At 42.5% G+C, this 17,459-nt stretch overlaps 1 protein-coding gene and 1 long non-coding RNA gene across 8 annotated transcripts in view; one reads left to right on the forward strand and one right to left on the reverse strand.

The window, feature by feature from the left end:
• LOC107053298 overlaps window positions 1–16,789 on the reverse strand; it is a 60,135-nt gene extending 43,346 nt beyond the window's left edge. For all 4 annotated transcript variants that reach the window (XR_003074852.3, XR_003074851.3, XR_005859325.2 and 1 more), the window contains exons 1-2: window positions 16,354–16,789; window positions 16,131–16,251 (exon numbers count right to left, since the gene is read on the reverse strand). This is a non-coding gene — a long non-coding RNA (uncharacterized LOC107053298). The remainder of the gene's footprint in view (window positions 1–16,130; window positions 16,252–16,353) is intronic.
• A 419-nt stretch (window positions 16,790–17,208) lies between these two features.
• Window positions 17,209–17,459, forward strand: part of KIAA0232 (uncharacterized protein KIAA0232 homolog) — a 65,362-nt gene continuing 65,111 nt past the window's right edge. For all 4 annotated transcript variants that reach the window (XM_015285823.4, XM_040699511.2, XM_015285824.4 and 1 more), the window contains exon 1: window positions 17,209–17,295. The gene's annotated coding sequence lies outside the window, so the exon portion shown is untranslated. The remainder of the gene's footprint in view (window positions 17,296–17,459) is intronic.

Below are 17,459 nucleotides of genomic sequence, written 5' to 3' on the forward strand. Positions count from 1 at the left end.
GCTACGTGGGTTCAGCCCACAGATCCCTTGTTTGCTGCAGAACGGTCTGCATATGGCAGCAGGACCTCTCCTACTAACTGCCTGAACTATTACTGGATGAGTATTTTGAGGCCTGTACATTATCTGTTTGATGCAAGGCAACATATCAAGGTGAAAAGCTCCATAACAGGGCCATCCCTGTGACTGCAGCACCACGTGTGCCCCGCAGCAGCACTGTCGGCCACAGGGACTTTTTGTGCCCAGGATTAGCGGGGATTGGGAACGGTGCAGAAGCGGAGTGCTGAATCCAGGGTGGGAAATTGCTTTGCAGGGCGATTTCTCTGGGAAGATTCAAAAATGGTGTTGATTTCCAAGTACAAACAAATGTGCTGATGTCCTGATTTTTTTTTTTTTTGACAGAAAATACTGCAGCTCGGTGCTTGTGTCGATGAGTTGAAAGTGCTGCATTTCGTGGCACAAGGGTTTGCCTGCAATTGATAAAACTATCAGAAAACGTGGGAGAAGTGCATGCAAATAAGTTTGTTAAACTTAGACAGCAAGTGAGAGACAAAAAAGAGAACTTGTTTTCAGTCAGAGACGTCTGTGTCATGCCGTGCTTCCCTTGCTAGGGAAAGCAGTGAAGCACTTCTGCCTAATGCTGAACTTACTCATGTAGCTGCTGACACAATTAGTTTCAAATGTGCATTACTTTTAACAATCTTTACCTCTCAACTACATAGTGAACTTTAATGAAAGAAAGATCCTCTTGGATACACCCTCAGTCAGATGGATTCTCACCTCCGTGTTTACATTTAATATTTCCTAGCCTTGGTTGGGGCCTTATCAAGGATACTGTATTAAGGAAAGTGAAACAGTTCTTATCCTATAAGGCCATTCCTTGTAAGAATAGCAGGCCTCTTTTCTCACTCGTACTTCATCCTCTGTTCCTTTGGTACACTTCTCTGTTGTCTTCCTGCATCCTAAAATCCACAGTCCTCTTTTCCCTAGGTTTCCAATAACTTTCTCCTGTTTCTACAGTCTTCCTTCTATTCCATTTAAGAAAATCGCCAGCCCTCTACAAACTGCATAACAAATGATAATGCACTGTTTTATTGCACACTTAGCTGTAAGCACACTTGTTAATTATCCAAGTAGCGTTGTGAATGAAGATTTACACTTCACCTTGCCTCAGATATATAGGTGCATTAAGAATATTTGTAGTATCTGTGACAGACAGAAATGTCTCCAAGTTTTCTGAAAGAAGGGAGGAGATCGAGTCTTGATTTGGTCTTCAGTAGTCTCAAGAATATCTCCGTGGAATAAAAGTATTTTTTTCTCCTAGCTGAAGGACAGAGCTGCATAGTTCACCATGTCAAGCTCATGTATTTATGGTTCAAAGGGCTCTCCTCACCCCCAGACTTGAAGCTTACAGAGGAATCCAAGGTATGTAATGATGATATGAACATGATATACTTTACTGTAACCTGTGCTGCAGGCAGTTGTTAATGCCAGTCTAACTTTCTGCAGTCTGCAGCCAAAGGAAAGCTGTCTGCAGCATATGTATAGCTTCACTCTGCAGCATAGCTACTGTGAAGTCAATGGTATGCCGAAGTGGATGCCGCAGAACCAAAGAACCATTTGTTAAAATTTAAGCCTCAGATGTTAATATATATCTGGGGTAGTTTCTCTGCCTGGGAAGGAAATTCATTTTCTCCCTGCTAAATTAGTACTGCAGTAGCGTCTACAGTGTCACACAAGGTTGCAGAGACACACTGTGCTAAACACTAGGGAAACACAGGGAAAGATGGGCAGGCTCCAAAGAGATAAAAGTCAAAGGTACCAAAAATGTCAAAACACATAAAGGAGACAGCAAGGAGTGCAAAGGGAAAGAGAAAGAGAAACCGACCTTATCACAACTGCTGAGCAGATCAATAACAGAAGGATTTGAATTCAGTTTGTTGGCTCCTTGTCTAATCTCCTATTGCATGCTGCTGCTTCTGACAGTCTTGGCCATAGTATTTCGGTACTGCCCCGAAATAATCTCTTTCTGTTTAAATTGCTCTTCTTATGGAAACACTTAAATTTTCAGCCTCCATTTCTGCAAGTCCTATGCTGCTTTGTGAAGAGGGAGATCATTATATTTTACACCAAGTGTGCTTTCAGTGACAGTCAGTCAGTAATATCCTACTCCCTCATTGCTTTATGAACATGCAAAACTTATGTAAATCATCTAGATCCAAAAATTCAGACAGTCAATTTCTCTGCAGCATCTCAGTCAATATTCTGGCCATGAAGGGTTAGGGAAAGCAATCAGTTCTGTTGCTTTCCCATGGATTTTTGCTCTCTTCAATCCACAAAACGAAGCTCAAGTAATTCTGAAATCCAGACCTTTAGTGTGTTGAGTAGCATAGAAGCATTGCTTGGTTTTACCAACATGCAACACTCTAAATATCACCCCATAGGATGTTTGCTTTTGTGCAGTAGCATAATGTTGTTTATTCATCTGTGCCTTTTTCCTTCTCCATTCTTCAAAGTACTGCTAGTAAGCATTTAACATTTTTTTAATTGTTAATATTACTTTATTAACATTAAATGATGTTTACTGGCAGTTTATCTTGGCTGAGAAAATACCAAGTATTAACCTCAATGTGTATATATATTTATGTACATATGTACAGCTTCTCCCTGTTCTCCTATTTCTATGCATACGTTAGTGAGAGCAATGGCAACATGTATTGATTGTACTGTGGATTAGATTTTAATTATTACAGCTTGTACAACAGAGACGTAATTATGGTAATATAATTTACAACTGCTGGAGGATAACTTCAACTTCTTCACAACCTTTTCTAGAAAGCTGGTTCTTTACCCGGTGGTTATGTTTTTAATTACACTGTCAAAATAAAATCATGCTCATAAGCCAGGTGCTGTACACCATATACATCTCCAGCATGGAGATGTCAGCACCTTTTTGGAGTGCATGGGCATCACCCTGCTGGCAGAGAGGTGGAACCCAGGTACAGACCCAGCTACCATCCGTGTCTGAATTTCTCACCTACATACTCAGCTGTCGGGTGCCCAACTGAATTTGCAAGTGCATGCTGAGAGGCAGGCTTCGTGGGTGAGGGAAGGCAAGAAGTAGATAGAAGATTTGCAGCAGATCGATCTGGACAGCACAGACATGTCATTTGTCTTCCTGGAGCTCCTTGGAAAAGGGTCAAGGCACCTTCAAGGGCACTGCTGCTTACAAAGAAGAAGGTGAGCACCTTTGCAACTAAATTCCTTAGTGATCTGTAACAGGTTAAGCATTAGGGGGAAACATCAAGTGCCAAAGTCGTGTAATTGATTTTTGGCAGACAGGAGCACTCAACAAACCACACAGATTTGGTGGTATCAGGCAAAACTGATTCCTTGTGCCGCACAGAAGTATAAAAAGGGTACACAGAGAGGAAAAGCAAGACAGCAGGGCAAAAAGAGACAACAGGAACTGTATGCATGTTAAAAGAAGAGGAGGGAAAACAAGTAAAAAACCTACTGTTGATTTTCCTTCCATAAAAGCCCCACTTTCTACCTGTTTTTATTTCCATTTCACCCTAGCCCTTGGCGTCAGTGAATGATGACTATTCATTCCAGCAACCAATCCAATCCTCAGCTTCCAGATCCCACTATTCAACACGATTTTGGAACATTGTTATTTGATTATTTTCACTTTTCTATCAGAATATTTGCTCATTCCTATTTGTCTGTGTGATATTCTGACCACTACATCTATCACAAAACACCGTAGTACATCTTGGAGTAAGTGTAACTGTGGATTTTGCTTGCCTGAGCTTTTGAACATTTGAAATGCAATGCACTTCCCAAGGAGGAGCTATCCTGCACATGGGGAATCATGAGACTGGTTTAGCATCCTGCAAACATGTTTGGAGAGAACAAAATTAAACATCTAAGCATGCTGATTAAAGCACTGATTCTGCAAAGACTTACTACCTGACACAATCCCTTTGAAATCAGTGGGACAATTCAGTCATAAAAGCTGTGCCTGGGAGTAAACGTTTACCTGGCTGAGCCCTTGATAGCAGTTGCAGACAATGCTTTTTTTCTAGATGGACAGTGCTCAATTGCCAGCAGTCCACAGCTCTGACACGACATATATTGCCATTGTGGCTGCGTGGTGAGGCACGGAGTGCATCGTTGCCCTACGAGAGGCCCACAGGAAATCGCATAGACCGGCTGTTGTAATTAGACTCCTATTATTATTACTTATTAAAACACAACCAGCTACACTGGTTGTGCATATTCTGTAGGCAGACCTTGTGAAAAAGTGAGTAATCTAGTAGGGGCTGTGCAATGTAGGCCTTGTTTACGACAGAAAGTTGTGCTGACCTGACTGCGTGTCTGAAGTTAAAGCTGCACCTCTCCAGTGTGGCTGGTGTTGTATCTGCATAGCTTATGTTTTCCTTAGCAGAAGGCAAAACAGCGACAGTGTAAAACACCTTCATGGCAGTAAAACCACGCATCAATTTAAACAGCACAATTAAATGAGTTGTAAAAATTCACAGCTCAGACAGTTAAATTGCTACATGACTTATGAAGAGATCAGATTATTCCACTCCTTATTCCACAAATATATGATAATCAGCGAGTCTTACCCCTCCTGTATGCATGAGAAGAAAGAAATGAACATGTCCCTTGTTCAGGACAGAGCGTTTCATGTCTCAGCACCCTGTGACTTTAGCAGCACTTGCAGCTGAGAGGATCACGATGTATTTGTCTGGCTGCTGCCTGCACAAGTGCTTGAATCAGTCTGAACTGATTCTTTGAACAGGCACAAAGTGGGAAGCACTAAGACCGGAGGGAGAGGAGCTGCTCATTTAAAGAAAACAGCAAAAGGTCACAGAGGGATAAATGTTCCTGCCAGGGCTAATTTTACTGTAATGCTCCACTTTCTCATCTCGAAAATTGAAGGGATTTTTTCCTTATTCTTCCAGTCAGAGAAAGCAAGAGAATATGCATGCATGTGAACTACAGACACACAGTATTATGGAGGAAAGCTGATGAATGTTTGCTAAAGGTGTTTGTGTGCCCATGGGGATGGAGGAGCAGCATGGCGCTGTTGACCAGGCCGCAGCAGCAGGCCGAGGAGGCTGGGCACCGCCTTCGGCCCACACTGAGTCCTTGGTACACAACTGTATCCCTTCACCTCTCTGGTTGTCCCTTTATAGGATGAAAGAAGGCCAGTTTGTAGAGCGCTCTGAGGATTAGTGATGACAAACAAGTGTTACATATCAGCTGGGTGGAATTTCTGTTAGCTTCAGTACCTTCTTTTCTGGTGCAACAAGCCACCATCCAAGGGAGAAGCTTCATCTCTGCTTGATGAGGCAATTTGATAATTTCGGATCCAAATCAGAATTCAGATTTCAAAATGAAGTTCAAAAATCCATATTCTTGAACACGACTTTTAAGCTTGAGGTACTATTTTCTTTAAAAATCCTTGTGAAAACAAAAAAAAACAGCAACAGACAATTTCATACAGCCTGCTTCCAATTTACTGTCTGTAAGCACCCAAATGGACACAACTGATCTGCTCAGCAACATCACGTATTTTTGAAGTCTCCCCTCATTACATACTCAAAGAGAAATGGCTATGAATAACTTCACTGCCAATTGCGACCAGTAATTCCATCAGGCTGAATCACTGAGTAACCCTTTTTGTGACACCACAACCAGGTGTGTCATACCAAGTAGTGCACTGAATACACCACACACTGCCTGGCTGCTGACAAGGATGTACTGCAAGCTTGGGAATGAGAAAAAAGTATACAGATGTGAGATCTAACAAACCGTGCCAAAATTTGGAGTCCGCTGTTCCTTGCTGCCCCTTCCTAGGAAATCTGCTACTACTCACAGGATGTGAAAATATTTTCAGGATCAAAACTAATCAGTGGTTCTCCAACATAAGTTCCAGGCAAGCAAGCAGCCTGTTTTGTGGCTGCAAGATCATGGAAGAACCAATTTGGCCTTCATTCTACTGCTTTAGTTCTGCAAAGGATCAAATAAAAATAGAGCTAAAATGGTATAAAGGAAACAGAAACTGGTCCCAGATTTGGGGCATTAGATGTGGGGGGCTAGCTACTCTTGCTCTCAAAAACTCCTCTATTTCTCAACAGGTATTGCTGTTTTGTATACACTATCTAAATTGATATGTATTAATTTTATCTTTTTTAATATTGGAAATATTTATATTATCCTATTTTTGTTGATACAGCACAGAGAAGAATCTAAGGGATACATTCCAATAATGTTAATTTTTGTCAAATGATTTAATTTATTTCATAATGGACTACTCCTCTCCTTTTTTATATTTCCCAAACTATTGGTACATGTAAGAAATTCTCTTTACATGACACTTAATTTTGAACTGCAATAATGGATTATTTTCTATAAAACATCAATTTCCTAGGTATAGAAACGGTTTATTCTGCAAGTTCTGACAAATCTTTCTAATATTTAAGGTATAGTTTTGAGTGCCCATAACCCGGGCCACATTGGCTTTATCAATACCAGTTCTACTGAGCCAGGATACAGGTCACAAAATATATTAAAAGCTTTTGTTTTATAAATTGCCTTTCTGATATCATCCTGGCTTCTTCTGGCCATTCCAAATCACGTTTGCTATAGAGATAAGTTTGAATTAATTCTCCAAAATCAATGACTTCTCATGTAAGGGAAGTTCGTATACAGGCTCTGATGTACTACTCCCTTCTCTCCCTTACAAATTTCCTGCCTGTATCCCTTAATCTTGTCTTGTGTTATTATCTGAAAACCCTATGTAAATTATGAACTCATTTTTAAAAGCTCTAATTTTGCTCAGATTTATAGGAAAATCATTTTGTAAACACATGTATGTGGATGACAAGAGCAGACTAGGACCTTAACAGCCTGTGCTCTTCCTTCTCAATTAGTTGTAAATTGTAGATCTTCCTGGCCCTATCTCAGGAAAACACTGTAACCTGTAATTAAATCCCAGAGAAATCAAGGACATCTCAGCACACATTTAAGGTTCAGTGTACACTTCAGTGTTTAAAAGAGAAACTTAACAATATGCATTCCTGAAGGAATATTTATTATCATAAACCAGTATTTCACTATGACTGGGGCACAGACTCCAGGCAGTCCACCAAAAGAGATCTAAGAGATCGTGAGACACTGAAAAATTTATTAAATGACAGAGAGACAACTTACATATTCAACTTTTGTGAGGTCTGACATAGTAAGCTTATTAGCTCCACCCTTTTCATACCCTGCAGGTGACTGCATTATCTTAGTGCTCCACAACTCACACTCCCTTATCATTCACCTTCAAGACCTCAGTCAATCTCTTGAAACACGCACGAAATGATGTACAAGTATACTGAGAAATGCCAAGGCATAACATTCAGCACCTCTATCTGCAATACCAGCATAATTTCTAGACATGAATATATACCAACAAATACACGTACTTTTTTTGGATTTCTGCTATTATTTTTACGGACCTGTGCAACAAATTTGGCAACCAGTATTTTTTTCTTCCTGGAGGACTAAAGGATTTGTGTAGATTAACCATAGAGTCATCTCTGTGTAGTCTAATCTCTGACATTTTCCTACATTGAAAAATTGGCTGTAATATTGTGATTCTGTGCTTGCCAGAAGTCTCTGATTAACATGGCAGAATTCTGAAGGCAAGAAACATATATAGGAATCATAGGATCACAGAATGGCCTGGGTTGAAGAGGACCACAATGATCATTGAGTTTCAACCCCCTGCTATGGGCAGGGTCACCAACCACCAGACCAGGCCGCCCAGAGCCACATCCAGCCTGGTCTTGAATGCCTCCAGGGACGGGGCATCCACAACCTCCTTGGGCAACCTGTTCCAGTGCATCACCACACTCTGTGTGAAAATCTTCCTCCTAATATCTAACCTAAACCTCCCCTGTCTCAGTTTAAGACCATTCCCTCTTGTCCTATCAATGTCGACCCTTGTAAACAGCCATTCCCCTTCCTGTTTATATGCTCCCTTCAAGTATTGGAAGGCCACAATGAGGTCTCCCTGGAGCCTTCTCTTCTCCAAGCTAAACAAGCCTGGTTCCCTCAACCTTTCCTCAAAGGAGAGCTGCTCCAGCCCTCTGATCATCTTAGTGGCCCTCCTCTGGACCTGCTCTAAGAGCTCCACGTCCTTCCTGTATGGGGCCCCAGGGCTGGATGCAGTACTCCAGATGGGCTTCACAAGAGCTGAGTAGAGGGGCACAATCACCTCCCCCTCCCTGCTGGCCACCCCTTTTTTAATGCAGCCCAGAACACAGTTGGCCTTCTGGGCTGCAGGCGCACACTGCTGGCTCATGTCCAGCTTCTCATCTACCAGGACCCCCAAGTCCTTCTCCGCAGGGCTGTTCTCAAGGAGATCTTCCCCCAGTTTGTATAAATACCTGAGATTGCTCTGACCCAAGTGCAGCACCCTGCACTTGGCCTTCTTGAACCTCACTATGGTTTTCATATGTTATAGGCTCCGAATGTGGCAGAGCTCACACAGTCCTTCCCCCAAAGAACTCACAGGCACTGAGACTTACTGGGCATGTTATTTACTGCAAAACTAAATGCAGATTATATTTTTCATTTAATCCTTTATTTACAGAGCAAGCTATTCAAAAACAATATTCCGCTAGGACTTTTTGTGGACTCTCTTACATTGCAGTTGCTTTTCTGATTATCTGGTGTCATATGGAAACAGGATTGAAAGTGAATGAAACAACCCTTATGCAAGAACAAACGAGGATTTAAAGCTGAAATCGTTAAATTTTCCAAATTAGATAAATTACTGAGCTTATTTCTTTTGTTGGCATTATGTTCATCTCTTCCTGAGACATTTAGCCCCTGCAAACAGCAACTGATACTGTCTGCAAATATGATACACTACTGTGGGTGTTGTGCAAGCCAAATACATCCCACAGGACAATTCCTCTCATACTATCATTACCATCTCATACAGTCTTGGAGAGGAGATGAAAGGAAATGACTAATTTGGGAGGTGCATGAATCTCAGCAGAAGTTGCTGCTTCCACGTGAAGGAGTGGTTTGCCATCACTTGGCAAGCAGAGACTGGCATACAAATTTGTCCTCCAGCATTAAAAAAGTGGAGAACGCAGGTGCGTGAACCTCTGATGAACCTTCCCAACTCATTCTGAGAATAGGTTGCTGCTGCAGTAATATTAGCACAAGAGCCTGTCTGTAGAGAGCTCTGCTGCTGTTGAGTGAGTGCAGAAATGTGTTGGTACAGCCCTCTCCATTCAGCCCTGGGGATGCTGAGAGCCTGCTGAGCTTCCACTCAATGGAGCAGTACTGCACTGCCCACTGTGCCCATGATGAAGTATACTTGATGGGTGATGAATCATGATAACCTCCCTAGCTGCCGTAATGTGTCCACTGCAATTATATCTGCGTAGCTATTTATTGTGATGTTTTATCTTGCAGATTTTGAATGTGATGTATTAAAACACGGAGCAGTACAATCCAAATGCAATGAGGCAAATAACTGTAAAAGTCAAAATTAGGATACAGAGAACAATGCATTTCAAATTAAGTGGGAACAAGATTACTTGCTAGCTGAAAATAATGAGCACCTTCAGTGCCTTATGCGCATGCAAATGATAGGTGTGCCAAAGGAATATAATATCAGCTGACATTACAAAACCTACCACCACAGAAAATAAGAGGAGTGCACTGGAAAACCTAATCATTACAGAATTAGAAGAAATCCCCCTTCCCCAAATCAAGATTACAAGCAAAGAAGTATGCTGATTTAACCTGCCTCTGCATAAACTGCAAATGTGGCTACATCCTATGAGACATACGTCAGGTGAATCCCTGAGATGAGACGGCGAGCTGGAAAAAGAAAATGTGCTGGTAAAATGTTCTCTGCATCTATGGGTAAAAAAAATGAATGTAACAAGCCATGAAAGCTGGTTATCATCTCAGGTAACTGGGGCAAGCAGAATAGTTGACACAATCATTCACTCAAAATTTGAGAACAAAACATAAGCACTTGTCTTAATTTTGAATGAGACCCCCACCCCCAGTGAAATCCGTTGTTAAATTACAGCTTAGCTATTGCTGAGGCCTTCTTTGTAAAATGGGCAGTACTTTCAAAGTATTCAGGAAGTATTTCTCTCTGCCACTAGCTCATACAAGTTTCCGAAACGCCCTTGTCATAAGTAATGACAGTGACTGTCTAGAAGAGTCAGTTAATGAGTATGCTGAAAAGAAACTGCAGCTGAATGCCTTACTTTCTCTGCACAATACATTTCCAGGCAGTTGGTGCTTATTCTATGAAACAAGGAATTTGAAAACTACTCGAATCTACATACTCTTAACCTCATTCAGAGAAGTAGCACACAGAGGCACCGAAAACGTATCAGATATCTCAAGAAGGTGGATCTAAACGATGGAAGTTTACCCTCACTCAGAAAGCTGAGGGACTGTATGGGAAGAAGCTGCCTTCCATACTTTTCCAAATGTGCATGATGTCTTTAAGAAGAGAAAACAAACACAATTCACTCATAAAAGCCTGGTCTTCCTACAGCTTCATAATAGTTCAATCTGCATGGTGCCTAAAATGCAGTACAGCTATTCAGGTCATCTATTATCCATGGAAGAGCTAAAAATTTGCTAGCTTCCATGTTGGACTGCAAAATTTTCTACAGAGTCTTCCACACTTACATACTTATATGTATCCCAAAATGAACTCTTAAAGTTTTAATTGAGAAAGAAGTGTCTAAAATCATCTCCAGAGAGCCCATTCTCGCATCTAGTATCCATGAACAGCATTGAGTTTAGCTCAAAATCCATTTAGTGCTTCCATTTGGCACTAGCAGTCATGTTCTGCCCATGGAGAGAACTCTTCCAGTAGACTGCTCTCACCAGCAGCCTGGATAATAGCTTCGGATGAGGCCCATATCTGCCCTCCCGGTAACTCTCAGTAGCTCACTCACGAGATAGGAATAATATTTACATTTTGCATTATGGAGTTGACTAAACTGCACGCATACAACCAGCATCAGAGTTTCAATCCCAAAGACTTCTCATTTCAAAAAAGTATTTTTAGCATTGGAAGACAGGGAGTTTGAGTCTGTTTTGGGAGTTTCATTATCCTATTTACTCTTAAAAATGTCTTGGTGGCCAGAGATACTTCTGGCAAAGCCAAACCTGCTCACACTTCAGGTGATTTCAACAGCATTTTCCACTGAAGACCTCCATGCAGAACTCCATGTCAGTATATGGGAGTCCTGAGTCAGCTGGCAGCCCTAAGCAATCAGGACAAAGCAGCCAGTGCCTCATACAGGTGCACTGAATCCCTTTTTACAAGGTCTTACAATTTTTAACTGGCTGTGAAAGAAATCATACAGTACTTTCCTGGCACAGCAGCACATCAGTTCCAGATATGGAAATAACTTCGATGCAAAGTGGTGATGAATGGCGTTCTCTGCTTGTTTCTTAAGGATTTCATTTCCTACCTGAAAAACTGTGCAGTGAAGTACTGTTGACTATACAGAAGAACTTGCCTCTGAGAAAGAGGCTCCCAGGAAGAAAAACTTCAAAAACTGTAATATTGCAACAAGCCATGAAACAACTGACTGACAATTCTTACCACTGACATTTAGGAAGAAAATATCTGTTCTGAGAAACACGCTGTATTTGACATATACCTTTAATAAAATAAAGCCTAAGTGATCCATCTCATAGGATTATATTACTCTCTGTGATCTGTAGTTCTGACCCAAATCTGGCATCTAGTGTTCTCTGATACACCTGCATGGCATCAACTTGGACTATAATAGCTTCTCCTTGTGTTACCTGGTCATCATGTGCTTCTGATTTAGCTCTATTTGGGTCTACAGTCAGCCTCAAAGAAAAACAACTGCTCCTTTGGTAGGGGAAATGATTATCTTCCCTATGCCTGGAAAGACTGGATGGATCTGGAGATTTAGCCGTCCCTTTATTTAATGACATCTTCAAATGCCAAATAAACGTGTAGGTTTTTTAACACCAGACAGAGTTGTCATTTGGGCAGTTAAAGCTATGCCTGCTTTGTCTCTCAGGACTACAATACTAAAACAATATCAAACTCAAAAGACACCTCAATTTCAACATAAAATCCTACTGAAAGCAGAAAATGAAGAGTTTTCATCTCAGTGGAAAGCACTTTCTTCAGGAAAAACACCTTGATAATGTAAGTACAAAATATAGAATGGCCTTGGAAAGTCAGATAGTTTTGCTTCTTTTAACAAGTTCTGATGAGTAGCTCTTCAAATGAGCATCTAAATGTAATTAAGTTGGAATTTCAAGGCAAACAATTACAAAAGATATTTTAGATAGCATATTGGTGTAGATGAAAAGTATCAAAATACTATTTACTTCTTGGCAGAAAAATGTGCTTTCCTTCTCTCAGGATGCCCAACTCTATTTCAGCCTGACAGCCCTGCAGTCACTCACACAAACTAGACAGCTCTCCTTGTTGTAGTTACAATATTGGAAATGCAGGTGTTATATCTCAGTAAGTACTTGAAGAACCTGATATATTTTCATGTGTCTATTTCAGTTTTCATTTCACACAAGCGGTTAATAAGGACTGAACCACTTAGTCTATTCTTCTAATATATTCATTCCAAAACCCATGGCCAGATCGGTCGCCAGTGTGATGTGACCAACCCTGTTCTCAGCATGCTCACTGACTGAAAATACGGTCAGCATCTGAAAAGAAAAAATGCTTGGTGGAATTGCTGTGGAGCAATAATTATATTTCTGATGGGTAAAGCGAGGACTGGGTGCTGATGCTGCAGGCTACTCAAGGATGGTTAATTGTATTCATGGACTATTTGTAAGACAGCAAGCTGCCAAAACCTCAGACATTTCCAACATAGTAATTCGGGAATGCTGTAGTAAATAGGAGAAAACAGATGTCATAATGTGTTTCATCTAGTTTAAAACTTAAAATGTAATTAACTTAATGGCTTGACAATAGCTGATGTAGCAACAAATATAATGCAATTGAATTAGTATCTCATTATGACATCGAATTTTTCTACATATGCACTACCAAAATAAGATCAGATTTTGAGATGTTGATGTATCTTATGGTGATTGCCCTTGATATGCTATCGCATGTAACACTTCCTTTGTATTTCATCACTTGTGAAAATTATTTCACTTTTATAACACTATACTTCTGTGCTCTTTCCATTACATCACAAGTGAAAGCTGTTCCTCGCTTTATTGTTTCAGAGGCTTCTGTCTGGGCACTTGGGATTTCACATTCATTGCACAGGATAAAGCTTTCATTTTCTCTATCTTTTGTACTGCTTGGCTGTTTGGCCAAAGCATCGTAGGCGATTATCACAGTCCTTTCACATCTGTTCTGAATATTTCTTACGGTAGACTTCAGGTGCTCTGCTCTGCACACAAAGCAGTGTGCTGTGACAGAGGCCTGTGCGTGTATTATTTTGGACTTCCTGAAGGCTCCTCAAGGTATTACTGTAATTAATTAATTATAATTAACGTAATTGAATTAAATTGGAAAAACAAAATGAAACAAAGCAAAAAACTCTTTGAATTGTGAAACTGATTTTTCAAATGACTCAGGCCTTCTCAACTAACCAGGCTACTATGCCCCTTTTAATAATACTGAAACCTGTTACAGCAAAATCTGAAAGTAAAACGGTCTGAGTGGCCTAACGCAGATCTGACTAACATTTACATTGTTCTCCATTCATGTAGATGAGGTCCTTGATGCTAACCAGAAAGTGGCCCCCTGCTCCCCTGCTGCTGTGGGTAATTCCAGCTAGCTTTTTCACCGTGCAGTGGTATTATTAGGAAGGAAGGATCAGTAAAAAGGAATCTGCAACCTGATCTGGTGCTGAGGAATGCCTTCTGAATGTGTTATTTGAATTTAGTTATTACTTCTGGGAGGTGTGAACATTCTGCATGGCTCTTCATTCAAAACCTGAAATTGACTGTGAAGAGTACTAAAAAAGTTATGCAAGCCTTCATGCAATTAAGCAAAGTAGTTTCAAAAAGGTAATTATATGCAGTACATCATGATAGCCAAAAAATACATTATGTGATGGATGTTCCTTGCATTGCATTACTTTTGATGGTCCATTTTCTGGATTTTAAAATTATCAATAAATGTATGTATATGTTTGGATTTAGATCCTGCACACTTAGTTGATTTTTTGTTGTTGTTTTTAAACTACATTTGCTCCCTCGTGGATGTTGCTCCATCTCCATTTCTAAAATGCTGAATGGGCAGATTGTTTCTATCAAGTATTTTACATGAACTGTTAACGAAGTGTGAACAATAGGGGACTGTCAACTAAATGGTTCTCAGGAATTGCAAAGTTAAGTGATATAGAAGCCCTACTCAAGGAAATTCAGCTTTTTATTGCACCTAGCAGGAGATTTTAAGGAATATTACAAACTGACCAATTGCAGGGAAGTATGACAGATGTCTGAGAGTAAATGCTTATAAGCCCCGCATACTGTACTGATGAACTGCTATGCAATTCCTTCTTTAACACGAACCTGAATAGGAGAAAATCTTACATGGTGAAATTTATAAATTTCTAAGAAATTCATTGGAGACCCTATCCAGCAGGGGTCAGAATGAAAAAGGGAAACAGTGGTACTTGCTGAGGCTGACAGCTAAAGGCACAGATCTATCAGTCACTCAGCGTCTGTTCAGCATTCTTTTCAGCACAGATCATTTGGTTTTGATTTTCCAAACAAGCGTAGTTACCTACAGTGCACACCCACCCAGTTGTTCATGCTGTGTGTTTGATTGTCACACAATGCTCCTTTAGAGAACCTTCACCTTTGATATCAGTTCAGCAAGTAAAACAACACTGATTGGAGTCAGCATTGTCTATCCCCACGGTTTTTCAGAGGAAAAGTTCATTAGCTGCTTCACATGCCAAGGGACCAGCTGTCCTGCAGCACATGGAGCAGCTCTGATTGACCAGGAGGACAAGTGGGAAATAAGCTCACAGCGGTGCCAGCACGGCATATGGTCAATTACCAGCTGTTTCTGAAGCGCTTGCCAAAGGGAGACCAGAATCTGGTTGGCTGTTAGGAAAATAAAACTCATCATAAATCAACAAGCAAACAAAAAAATCCACTATCAGTATTCCTGAGACCTGGCTACAAAGGCAGGACTGTGGATTTGAAACGTCACGCGGCAACTATGTGAATATTCAGAATAATCTGTCATTTGTTTGCATGCTCTGACTTCCTCCATTAGGACAACACTGATAATCAGAGCGTTTGGCCCTTCCACAGAGCTTTTAACACAGGAAAGCCATAGAAAGAGTTAAACAAGGTAAGAGGATTTGTACTTGTAAAATACATTGCTAATACATTGAAAATATGCTCAGCAGCCTGTGTGGAGATCATTTTAAAGTGGTGCCAATTTTCACTTCAGACAAATCGCAGGTGTCCCACATTTTGCTGTATTTTATTTCTATCTTGAGAAAGGGAACTCAGACTCCGAGCTTGAAAACAAAAGGAGATTTGATTTTGATTGGCGCAAGTTGTATTGCTGTGTTGGTGAAGTGCTTTTGATAAAGCTGTGGAGTGACTCAGCAGAAAACAGTCAGCAGAATTTTTCCCCAAGCTTTTCCGTTTTCAGTTTCAGCTCTTCTTAACAAGAAAATATGTTAAACAGTAATTAAATAGCTCAGGGAATGACTCTGCTCTTCCAGCACGGGGTTTGAAGTGCTGCTTTCTCTTCAGAGCACTCCCATAATACTCCCAAGATTTGGAAGAAGCTGCCCTGATTAACTCCGTGTTCATATGACATCAATTACTGCCTCGGCAGCATTCAGGACAACGTCAGTAGCTCATGCAGCCACACAGTCCTGCACGTTAAACTTTAAAAATAGGTTTATTTGGTTAGCTAAGTCAATCATACAACTAAATTCGGTGCCTGGTAAAGAATATCTAAAAATAATAATAATAATAAAAATCCCTAGCTAAAATGAAAATAAAGAAGAAATAAAAGTAACACTGCTGTCATGTATCACAAATAAATATGTAGGCGGGGAGGCAGCGGCTATTACCTTGGCATGCGTTCATGGTTTCTATGAGATGTGTTTTCACACACAGGTTTAATTCTCTGGAATGCCCACACCCCGGTGTGGGATCATCTTGTCAGCAGGGAGCGACGTTCCAGCAAAGGTTCTGCATGGACAGAAGTGGTACTGTGAGCCCGGTTGGACGGCACACCTCACTGCGAGGCTGTGAGTAAAGGGAAAACCCTCAGGATGACACGGTCTGACTTACTTTGGCATCTTACATAATGTTGACTTTCCTTGCACCTGTGTGTACTCATACAGCTGAGAAATGAGCAGACCCAATGCACATCCGAGAGGGCGTTATTATTTTCCCAATTAAGACACTTAATTAGCACTGCGGTGTGCCACCTTCATCGTATTTTCAGTCTCACAGCGGCCTATTTTCATCCATCCACCACGCTAAAAGCGTTGCTCTTTCATTACCCCTCCGTGAGTACACAGCTCTGACGAACCCGGCACTTCATCCGCGGGGATAAAAGTTTCGCGGCTCCCGACAGCGGCTCTCAAAGGCAGCCTTTCTTTTCAGAACGGCTCCCGAACCCACTCTATTTGCACTCCATGCCCTCGGAGCCGCCGAGCCCCGCGGAGGGCCCGCACACGGTGACACTCCGTCATTATCCCCACTTCCTTCTCCTGCGCATTCCATCCCCGGGCTCTTCCCGCCCCTTTTCTCCTCAGGCGCCCGGCGCTCTCCCGGCGGGCGGGGCCGTAGCGCACAGCCGGGCCAAAGGGACACTTCCCCTCCTGCCCCGCCCTTCCTGCCCGCCATGCAGCCGGACGGGCTGCCCGCTCCCCTCACGGCCCGCGCGCTGCTCCCCTCAGCCCCGCGCCTGAGCGGCGGGATCCGGGCCGCCCTCTGGGCGGAAGGATACGGGGCGGGGCCTGCGGCGCGGTCCGCCGGGGCGCTGAGTCCTGTTGCCGGGTGACGGAACGGCCGCCTCCCCCCCCACCCCCCCTTCTCCCCTCCCTCCCTCCCTCCCTCCCCGTGGCGCTGGGAGCCGCCGCCGCCGCCGGTTTACGTAACGCCTCCCGGGGCAGGTCCCGGCTCCGTCCCGCCCGCCTCACTCGGGGACGGCCGCAGCGGGACGGAGTCCGCCGTCTCCTCCGGCTGCCAGAGGCCCCGGGGCCCCGCGCCGCGCCGCCACGGCAGGTAAAGCCCGGGTAGAGTGGCGGGAGGGGCAGGGCCGGGACGGCGGGAGGACGGGGCCCGGGGCCTCCGTTCCCGCCGCCGCGCCGAGGGCCGGGCCCGGCCGGGGAGGCCTCCCTCGCTCCCTCCCTCCCCGAGCCGGCGGCACGGCGAGAGGAGGAGCCGCG

This window comes from Gallus gallus, chromosome 4, assembly GCF_016699485.2.
Source record: "Gallus gallus isolate bGalGal1 chromosome 4, bGalGal1.mat.broiler.GRCg7b, whole genome shotgun sequence".
NCBI lineage: Eukaryota > Metazoa > Chordata > Aves > Galliformes > Phasianidae > Gallus > Gallus gallus.